Below are 11,532 nucleotides of genomic sequence, written 5' to 3' on the forward strand. Positions count from 1 at the left end.
TCAATTTATTTATTTTAGTTTCACTATCTTCAATCTCTTTGAATTTATTTAAAAAATAATAATTTAATTTCATCTGATATATTATTATTATATTATATATATATATATGTATATATATATCCGTCGATGAGTTCTAAAGTTTCTTTCTATTAAAATAAAATTACAAAGAGAGTTGGCAAGCAAACAAAGAAAATGCAAGTAAGAAAGAAAGAAGTATAAGAAAAGATTAAAATGGAAAGAGAAAAAGTAAGGAAATGAAACAAGTACAATATGGGCCCCACAATTATCTTGCAATTCCCACTCAAACTTTACATTCTCTCTCCTTTTGGTTTCATTTTTTAGCCTTAACAAATAATTTGGGCCCCATGATCCACATGTCAAAAAATGGGTGGAGCCTCTTCCAACTTTGGTTGGTTGGGCCTCACCCATAGTAAAAATTTTCTGAATTACTTTAATTGATGAATGATGATGACTTTTTCCATTATCTAAACATTAGGGGAATGTGGGCAAAAACGTTTCAATTGTTGAATTGGAAGTATTTACACATTAGGGGAATGACTAAGGAGAGAGATATCACCTTATCTTTTAATTTGGGTGACGAATAGGGAGTTTATATAATAAAATAAACATGTGGAAATGAGACACCTTGTATTTTCTCATTTTTCTCTCACCCACACTACTCTTCAGCATTTTTTTCTTTATTTTTTATTTTTGGTTTTTCAACCCGGTGTTCGAAGCCCACATTGGAGCTCCGAAATCCGTCGAATCGCGCACTACAGGACCCATTCAGGAGTGGCATTCCCAACAGGATTTTCTCCATACCCAGGGCTCGAACCCGAGACCTTTGATTAAGAGTGAAACACTCTCACTAGTGCACCACAATCCATGTTGTTTACTAGAGCTGTCAATATGGGCTGACCCACTCCATCCGGGCTAACCCATATAGACTTTGAAATTTTACCGGCCAGGCCGGGTTAGCCCATTTTTTGTGTGGGCCAAAAAATGGTCGGCCCAGCCCACAAGTACGTGGGCTACGGGCTTTGCCGGGCCACCCTTTTTTTTAAAAGTATATATTTTTTTTATAATTTTTAAAATTAAATTATAATTTTAAAATTTTATCATAAATATTGACAAGACAATATTACATGGTGTTAGTGTTACTACTTGTTAATCAAATCCACAAATAAAATTATCTTTATAATATTTATTATGTTTGATTTCAAGTAAAAACATAAAAAGCTAAATAGAAATATTAACCTAATTGTTTTCCAAGGATCATAATATAACACAAAAACTATGACAACATTCCATAAGTTACGGCCTATGTAGTGATCCCCTAGAAATTTTATACAATTTTTATTTTATGTAGTACATATTTTATAAACATAATTTATATTTAAATTGTAATATTGCAAAATTTTAACAGATTTTGAGTTTAGACTCTTGTTATTTTTAATACTCTATTTTATTTTTATTTAGCCCACGGGCCGGCCCTATCCATATTTCTCAAGCCCCACAAATCGGCAGGCTTATTTAGGCCGAGCTAAAAAGCTCTTTTCTTAAATGGGCTTCAAAATCGTTGCCCAACCCTATCAAATCATGGGTTAAGCCATGCCGACCCTAAGGGCCTAGCCCATATTGACGACTTCTACAGCATATAATAATGCTAATAGGCTTAAGGATATAAAAAAAGTGTAAAAAATATCGGTCGTGTATCAAATACATTAATATTAGTTTTTCAGCTGAGCACTTTTATTCAAATACATGATTATTTATTTTTATAAATAAGTTTTAGCACTTTAAAAAGTGTTCCCGGAGTACTTTATAAAAGTCACTTCTTTTTCAAACAATCCAAACAAGCCCTTGGTCCGTTTTAAAGAAGAATGAAACAAACATTTTTATATTTGACAAATATATAATGATACTCTCAACATTTTACCTAGGTTGGATTTCACGTATTTGACAACAAATCCACAAATATGTTTACTTCAATTTAAATATTCATTTATCTTGATAATAGGTTTTGGAACATTGCAAAACTTCTCATGTTTTACAAATTTCGTATTTAATCAAATTATATCACATAAATTGAGTGAATAATAACAAAAGAGAATTCCAGTAATTAAAATGGTCCAAATTTCTCTATGGTCTTCTAAGCTAAAAAGGGTGACAAGCGAGGATCAGTCAGATGAGGAAGACCAGCTCTTGCTCCCAAGGCTCTGCACCCAATAGCTGTCTGCAAGCCAATCCATAAATGAATTTCTCTTTAGATATTTTGCCTAAAATAATACGATAGCTCATTGCACTAAGCTCCTTTTATATGCAGGAGTTTGAGAATAGTGAACTACATAAAGTCTATTATACATAGTTTTATCCTGTATTTTTACAAGAGATCATTTCTGTGACTAGAATCCGTAATCTCCGATTTCTATAGAACCTAGCACTAAAATACCCTATAAATATAAGGCAAAGCGAAGCAAAAAACGTTTTTCATGAGATGGGAAAATTAAAACTATTTTCCCCAAACAAAGTTTGAATAAGTGATGGTTCTTATAATGAGCAAGGAATATTCGTCTTTCTGCTAAAAAGGAAGGATTGAACTCATAATTCATTAAAAATATTTTTTCTTATGAATGACAACTAAGTATCATAAGTAAATTGCTCATGATTGTTCAATCATTTCACAACGAGAGTCATTCTTTTTTTGATAAATGATTCACGACTGAGGTGTATCTAAGATTTAAGTTTTATGGTTCAATATTTAAGGTTCTTAGTATTGAACCTATTATATCTTTAAAGTTATGGGTTCATATCTATTATTTGTTGTAATTTTCGTCGAATGTACTGCGCTCAGATGAACATGATACAGTATGTTACATCCACCTCTTGTTCACAGTGTTTAACTTTTACCATTTCAGTAATGCAACCCTTCCTCTATAATTTAAGCCCAACATTAACATTGAGTATATTTCATGTTTACTTACCACTTGAGAAGCATACATCATCATCTTTTCAGGTGGGAAATTGGCACAGAGAGCTGCAAATACATCAAGGAAACCCATGAGATGAAGACATAAATAACAATACACAACAGCATGATCCAGTCTCTTGATACTCGCCTACTAAATGAACCAAGACGGACATCATGGAAACATAATTGAAACAAGAAATGTTAGGACACTTTAAATCCCTAGCAGCAACAAGCATAGGGAGAACAGCGGAGATGCCACTCTGCGTTTGACAAAAGACACATAGTATACTAATTATACTATAATTTCACGTACAATAAAGAACTGCTCCAACAAATGCATCTCCAGCACCAGTTGTATCAACTATTTCCGAGGATGGTATCTTTTCAGCTGTTCCCACACACAGTCCCAATCCCTTTCGCGTGCAGCTTTGCAACATCCTGGAAGAAAACATATATTTTGAGCTAAGTTATCAAATACCAAATAATCTTTTAACTACTCTAGCTTAAATTTCTTTAGAAGCATCAAGAGATCTATTAAAAAATCCAAGTTTGTTAATCTGAAAGCGATAAATTACATGAATACTCAAATACAGGAGGGGACTATTCATCTTTAACCTACAAGAGATGCACATTAAGAAAACATTTCACACATGTCTCAACCCAGATAGACATCTCCATATATAAGCAATTGACTTTTGAAACTGATGAAGTACAAGAACAAAGCTCCAAACACTTCTTATGTGCCTGGATATACTTAAATAAAGTCCTATAGTTTCCATCCTACGGTGTAAACAATGTCTAACTACAAGGTAGAAATTGACTTTTATGTGCATTACCATCAAACTTTCTTTCTGCATTGAGCAAGAAAATCTCACAACTGAAGGGCAAACTACGTACCGAGGTTTTGCATGTTGGAAGGGTTGAGGTAGTATCAATACTTTGCTTCATTTTTTCAAACAAGTCATCAATATCAACTTCTTCAGGTTGGATATCCCCTGCAAATATACTAAATCCATGTTATGAATCAAAGGCTGGTTCTATGTCTATCAGAACGCTTCATTTGCCAAGATAAAGTACTCAAAGCATTTTTCGTGCCAAGAAGCAGCATGTTAGCATACCAGTTTCTGCTCTTTCTAGCATTACGCAGCCATCTTCTCCCAATGTAGCAATTACAAATTTGGTACTTGGCAACTTTAAAAGCATGGAAATTAGTCCACCTGCTATAGAAGGAGCCTCGGTCCATATCTGAGAGACAAACGACTTTATTCAATTTTCACATGCTTAACTTTTGAAAGACTGTAAGGGGCCCTCGATTATGGAACCGGGACGCAAAGGATGACATTCACTTCTATTAGATATTATACCAAAATCAATTCTATTCCATGATTACATGGTATAACAATGGAAAAAAGATATTTTATTCACAACAGTTGATATAAATATTTTGGACAAACACATCACTAGAATAGAGAAAGTATGACAAATTTAATTTTCCAAACAAACTAAAACTTGCCAACCGATACTAATCTTATATAGTAGATCCATGGAAATCCAATCAAAATGTGCAACAAATAAATCATTGAAAGTCAGTCTACCAGAGTAAATACTAAATAGCTTACCTGTGGAAATCTTGTGGAGCAAACAATGTAGGTTGCCAAGTGTAGAAGCTCATCCAACCCTTCTATTTTTCTTTCTGCATCAATCATAATAGGTATACTCCTTTGATGTGCCTGCACTAGAGATCAAAAGGCATACAGTTTTTCCATTTAGCTGAAAATAATCAACAAGTCCTGAGGCATTAGGAACAAAAGCTAGAAACATAAATTTGTCCAGTGCTCTTGGTCTGCCGGAGCTTAGTGGAAAACTAGAAATATGATCAGAAGTTGATTGAAAATACATTCTATTAGCAAACAGAAGCTCGAATTAAATAACAAGGAAGACCATTGAAAATTACCTCTTGGGCCACAACTAAAGCAGCTTCATGAAGTACTCCATTAGTAGAGACAAGCCTCACACCATCCAATGCAGACGACAAACTCGAGTCTGGAAAATCATCAGCTACCATGGGTGGATACCCTGGTGTGTAGATGGAAGTTCGTGTTTTCCTGAGATAGCATACAACAAAAATCATCTTCAGCAGAACAAGTTACAGAATGATCATCTGTCCAATTATACGGACCAACATGCAGTAAAGATAGAAATGACTTTTTTTTTCCCTTGGCATATGGCAGAAAGAAATTTCGAACAGAAATGTAGCCAACAGGCCATTTTTGTACTTTAGGAATTAGTAAAGAAGAGAGGGAAAAAAGAAGTCACAGGACATATTACTTATGAATAAATACTTATCCACATTTGGAGTCTACTAGCATATAGCATATTCTAAAACGATGAATTCCGTGTGAATAGTTTTAATATTGTAGCTGATCTAGACATCTAATAGTAAATCAAATAGTATATCAAAAGACTATGTCTACGTAATGAATTTGCAAAAACAGTACTCATAAATCATCCATCTCATCACCCAAGAGAAAGCTCAACAAATGCCTATATAACATTTACTAAAATGGCATTAAACCGAGCTGAGTACTGACGTTTGACTGTCAACAATGACATAAGAGATTGTTGAATGGCCCCCTTTGGACACCTGAAATATGTAATAATATGATGTTAAGAGGTAAAATTTGATGCTTCAAAAATTTTAATTGACTGAATAGCGTGCTGTAAGCTACATCATCCTCGCATACAAGAGAAAAGTGTAAGACGCACAAAAACTTTCACAGTTAACCTGTGGCTGACTCACCACAATAAAATATGTATCAATGCCATCAGCTTCTAGCTCGTTCAGTATTCTTTTCCCTTGAAAGTCATCCACGGCTTACTAAAAAAAAATTGTGGGAAATGTAGAGAATATTATTCACATAATTGTGGAAGGGTTGGACATGGATAGAAGAAGGGATAACTAAGAAGAACATCAAGGAAGACAATCAATGATTCAACGGTGGCAGGAGCAGTAAAACAGCAGAATCAAAGGTAGAGTATACACAGACCTTACCATTACCTCGTGGGAAAGGCCTCAGAAATGGAAAAAAAGGAATAGGTAACAAGAATCCACATAATGTTCAGACTTTGGATAGAATTCTTGGAGTTAAACCCAAACGAGCTGAACAAGTCATAGCGTTCCCAATATTCCCACCTCCCTGAACCTATACAGAGCAAAATTATCCATTGAAATTCCAATTAAAAATAAAAAAATTGAGCTCATTCTTTCTTATTAATAGCAGATAAAAATCATTAGACCTGAAAGCTGGTGCTACGAATCTTATCACCAGGCTTAGGATAAGAATCAACAGTAACCAAGTAGTCCAATGCCACCATCCCACAACCCAACTGCTTCAACCACCCAACAAAAAAAGTTAAACCCCTCGTTTGTCCGACTTTATTTTTGTCTGTCCTATTCTTAAATTCCGTGTCTAAGTGAAAATCAGACGAACAAATTGAAGCATAGCGAGTAATTAGATAAACCAAATCCAAGAAAATCATAAGAAGTGATAATCAACAGCTAATAAAGAGAACAAGATAGTACACACAACAATGGTGTCAATTGATTTTGCTGAAGCAGATGGGGTTGAGTGAATCGACATTTTAACCATCAATTTTCTGCAGTATGAACAAAAAATGAGCTCAATTAACACAAAAATGGAAAGACCCAAGTTGGAGATTTTAAGAAATTAAAGTTGTTGTTGATTGTATGAAGAACCTGGAATAAGAAAGAGTGAAACTTGTTGGAATGTGACATCTTGACGGCGGGGAAGTGTGTAACGCCCTCATATCTGGGAGATGAGCAACCATGCTATCTTTTGGAAGCTGACCCTTCACAGATGCAGACCAAAGTTGGAGACGGCAGTATTACAGCTAAAATTAAGCTCCAATCCGTAATTAATTCAAACTATAGTTATATTAGCTAATTAACTAGTATACATTTACTTATCAGCATAATTTTCCCATAATTATGTTATAATGTACTTAGTTATAAATTTGAGTCATATTATAAGAACTAGAGGAAATGGCCCCGTGACACGGTCCCAATGTTATAAAAAATTGAAATTGTTAATATATATCTTTGTTAAAACAACAAATGTCATGATAAATATGTATATTTATTTATTTTTCAAATAAAAATGAATAATTTTTAATGTCCTAACTAAAGTCTAAACTCTTAATTATTTAAGGAATATAGTAAGAGTAAGATATTTTTCAACCTTATCATTGTAAAAGTTGAATTTATTATCCTTTTCATTTAATGCTATATGATCTTATTTTTTTAAAAAAATAAATCATTATATATGTTTTAATAATTTAAATTTAAATTTAAAAAAATAATCATTTAACTTTAAAGATTTTATTTTATCACATATAGTTATGAACCCGACTTACTAAATATCTCTTTCAATTTCGTTTTACTTGGTCCATATTGACTTGACATAACTCATAAGAAAATATTTATTAGAAATTTATTTATCATATATAAATTTTATTAATTATGCATTGAAAGTTAAATTTGACTATTAGTATTTAATATAGTTATTTAATCATAAAGTCAATATTAAGAAAAAATAATAATTTTCTCTTAATTTGCTAGAATAAAAATATAATTTGGTATAAGAACCAAATTAAAAATAAATATATTTATTTAATTTGAATTAATATAAATTATATTTTTTTAAATGACCTAATTATATTAAATTTAAGGAATACTAAATTTAATCAGTGATAATAATCTGAGTTTTCAAATGAAAGGTATAATGAAGAAATTATTTACTTTTCACGTGATTCAAATGAGAAATTATATGAAAGACATTAGAATAACTATCATCATTAGACTAAAAAAAAAAAAAGAGTTGAGCATCTTGTGCATTTGTCAAATTAGAAAGTTCAATGGCCCTACAAATTTAATGCATGCATTTCAATACTGAGTAAGGCATAATGTATAATTTAATTAAAAAGAGTGGTTTTTTTAATTTTAAATTGTTGATACAATCCACATGACAAAACAGAAATAACAATCTTTTCCAAGCAAGCTGATAATAAAAAATATTTTAAAGACTATAATACTCATAATCTTTTCATTTAATAGCCAAGAACTGACATGTTGAAACTATTAATTATATTTCAAAATTTTGAATTAATTATTAGTATTTAAGATAATTACTTGAAAATAATTAATTTTCTTAATTAATCACAGTAAGCAAGTGAAATAAAAGAAAATATTTTTAATATAAGAGCTAATAACATGTATTACTTCATTTATTTATTTATTCATTTTTACTTGTCATATTTGAATTTGGCACACCAATTTAGAAAATAATAATTGATATGACTATTTACCGTACTATTTTTATTGATTGATCTTTAATAGTATTAGATCTTAAAAAATAATTTGAAAAATAATAAGTAATTAATGCTGAAAGCAAAATATGAATTTAAAAAAATCATATTTCTTAATATGTGAACATGAATAGATAAAAATAAAAAATTATTCTTAAATAACAGACAAATAAAATTAAATAAGGAGAATAATTACTCCAATTATGATAGTAAAAATATAATAAGTACTTAATATTCAGCATGATCATGTCTATGACATTAATGACAAACAAAAAAGTGGAACCCATCATATTCTTCAATGGCAGGCATGGCTTGTAAATAAATAGAAAAGGATGGACTTTTTTAAAAAGCTTTTGCTGAGGTCCAAATAACAAAGCAAGAAATACAACTTTTCTAAGCAAATTTATCTTGCAATTTTGTTGTGAAGACTTTAATACCCAACACTTTGGTTTATTGCCAGAAAACTAACATGTTGAAATCAGTGCGAAAACTAACATGTTGAAACCAGTGCTTCTATATAATAGTAGAAACTTTAATGTAACTAACCCTTTAATCTATATATGGTCATATGCTATTTGGAATATTAATAAACTGAAATACAAGGAAGGTTCCATCCCATCTTTCAAGGAATTTCTTGGTATGCCCTTTAAAACATTTTTTCATTGTTATGATGCCGATTATTTTTTCAAAAAAAACATATCTATTAATTTAAGAAATTACTTATTTTTTCAAATAAATAAAAACATATCTACTAATTTACTCCTAATTAAATTTTATCTCTTAAAAAAACTAATTAATGGTTGATTAAATCAATGCCTCTATGATGTCAATCATTATAGTATATTTATAAATTTAGTTATGATGCTGACTATTATTGTATATATTAATTTGAAGTCAGTAAAAACTTATTGATATTAAATTTTAAATTTGTCTCTATATATTTGCTAGTGTTTAGAGATTTCTAAAAACTTAAACTTACTCACATATATTGCACTAAATCAATATAGTTTATCGTGATTAAATAACTTAAGAAAGTATAAAACATGTAAATATATCAATTGTGATTAAGTAACAAAACCTTTATATTATTCAAACATATATATTTATAATTATTTGCGACAAATTTTTATCTTTTTGAATTTAATGACAAATTTGAAAATCATAATATAAATTTATCCTTACACAGTTCATATTAATCACTTGTACTCAATTTTTGAAGGTGTTGGTATGGAATTTATGCACAATTAGGAACCTTCATGGAAGTTGCGTATCGTCCAATAAGAAGTGTCTTGATAATTTAATTTTATTTTGTTAAAGTATTGAATATGCACATGGTTCTATTTCTGCTAGATTGTGGCATTCAAAGGGAAAGTGACATCAAGATTGGCCTTTGAAAGCGATAATGAAAAAAAGTTGTTGTGATATTAGGAATTCGGATCCAGCTCCCCTCCATTATCCCTTTTCTCCATTTTATTAAGTGCATGTCTAGATGAGAGACATGTGTCTTATTTAAAGTTTAAAGGTCAAGATTATATTATAATAACAAATATCATAACCATAATTAAGTCAATTAATTTTAGAAAACTACTCTCAAATTTGGTAAGAATTACTATATATTCCATTCAAAATTTGATATTTATTAATATCACTAATTTTGTCTTATATTTTACTTTTAAATATTAAATTGTATGATATTTAAGGTGAGAATCAACTAAACAATTTTATGTACTAGTAAACTTGTTCTTGAAATATTATACTATGTTAAGAAACCAAAAAAAAAAAAACTGAAGAATTATCAATATTAAAAATATCATAAAATAAAAGAACATGAAATAAAAATAAAAAATAAAAAAGACGAAAGATTTTTAGAAATCTAACGAGAAAATGTGGCTATTGTGTTTGAAGGGGAAAAATATTCTTTTACCTTTTTATTTTTATTTTTGAAATAAAAGAAAACATTGTTTTTAATGCAAATGTTTTTGAAGATTATTAATTTATCACATTAAATATAAATATTTCATGTTCTACAAATACCAAACTTATTCCAAGGAGAAAATGTGGCTATTATGTTTGAAGGCGAAAACATATATGTTTTTTAAAATATTCTTTTATCTTTTCTTTTTTTGAAATAAAAGAAAACATTGTTTTTAATGCAAATGTTTTTGAAGATTATTATTTATGACACTAAATATAAATGTTTCATGTTCTACAATTTTAATTTTAAATATAAAAATATAAGATGAAATTAATGATATTAATAAATATCAAATTTTGTATGGAATATAGTGTAGTTCTTATCAAATTTGGAGAGTAGTTTTCTAAAATTAGTTGACTTAACTATGGTTATGATATTTGTTAATTTAATATAATCTTAACCTTTAAACTTTAAATAAGACACATGTCTCTCATCTAGACATGCACTTGACGAAATAGAGGGAAGGGTAATGGAGGGAAGCCGGATCGCAGGAATTCAAAGCATATTGTGAAAGAAATTGTCTGATCTTTTCAATCTTTTTCTAGAGTTTAAGTATCTCAATCTCATTTCTATTAGTTATTTGATATTTCAGTATTTTTCATTTTAATTCAATAGTTGTAGTGTTGATGTTAAAATTTGGTTATCAGTGATTATATAATATTTAGTAATTGTGTTGAGAGTTCGGAATCGTTACAAGTGAAAAATAGAATTTTAAATTTTCATGATAAAACACTGATTTTAAAATAAAGTAGTAATAAAAAAATTTCATCTTGAAATTTCTGTTATTTTCAAGAAACAGAAACTTTTAGATTTATCCCAAAATCAAAAAAGCAAAAGAATTGTTTTTATTTTTATTTATAAGCAGTTTTATTGATTGGTCAAATACTTGATTTAAAAAAAAATATTTTTCTCAAGAAAATAATAATTTATTGGATGATCATTTGAAAAATTAAATCTTACAACCCAGTCTAATTAGATTTTGTTGCCCGTGCTATGCACGGGCCCAATAACATAAATGGTATGTTTTGGGGCTAATAACGAAATTTTTGAAGCGATTGTTTGCGTGGATAAAGGAATAAGTTTTTTTATCACAAACCTGTACTTTCTTTGACGCTATTCAAGGCACAATAAGACTACCCACATACAACATTTTTGAACAATTTTATGTTGTCAATTATCACGATTTAATTTTAAGAATCAG

The 11,532-nt window shown here is 29.8% G+C and overlaps 1 pseudogene; it reads right to left on the reverse strand.

Annotated features, from left to right (window-relative positions):
* Window positions 1-2,005: 2,005 nt before the first annotated feature.
* LOC102583132 (uncharacterized) lies at window positions 2,006-6,820 on the reverse strand (annotated as a pseudogene).
* Between the last annotated feature and the right edge of the window lie 4,712 nt (window positions 6,821-11,532).

The sequence above is a fragment of the Solanum tuberosum genome, unplaced genomic scaffold, assembly GCF_000226075.1.
Source record: "Solanum tuberosum cultivar DM 1-3 516 R44 unplaced genomic scaffold, SolTub_3.0 scf00292, whole genome shotgun sequence".
In the NCBI taxonomy this organism is placed as follows: domain Eukaryota; kingdom Viridiplantae; phylum Streptophyta; class Magnoliopsida; order Solanales; family Solanaceae; genus Solanum; species Solanum tuberosum.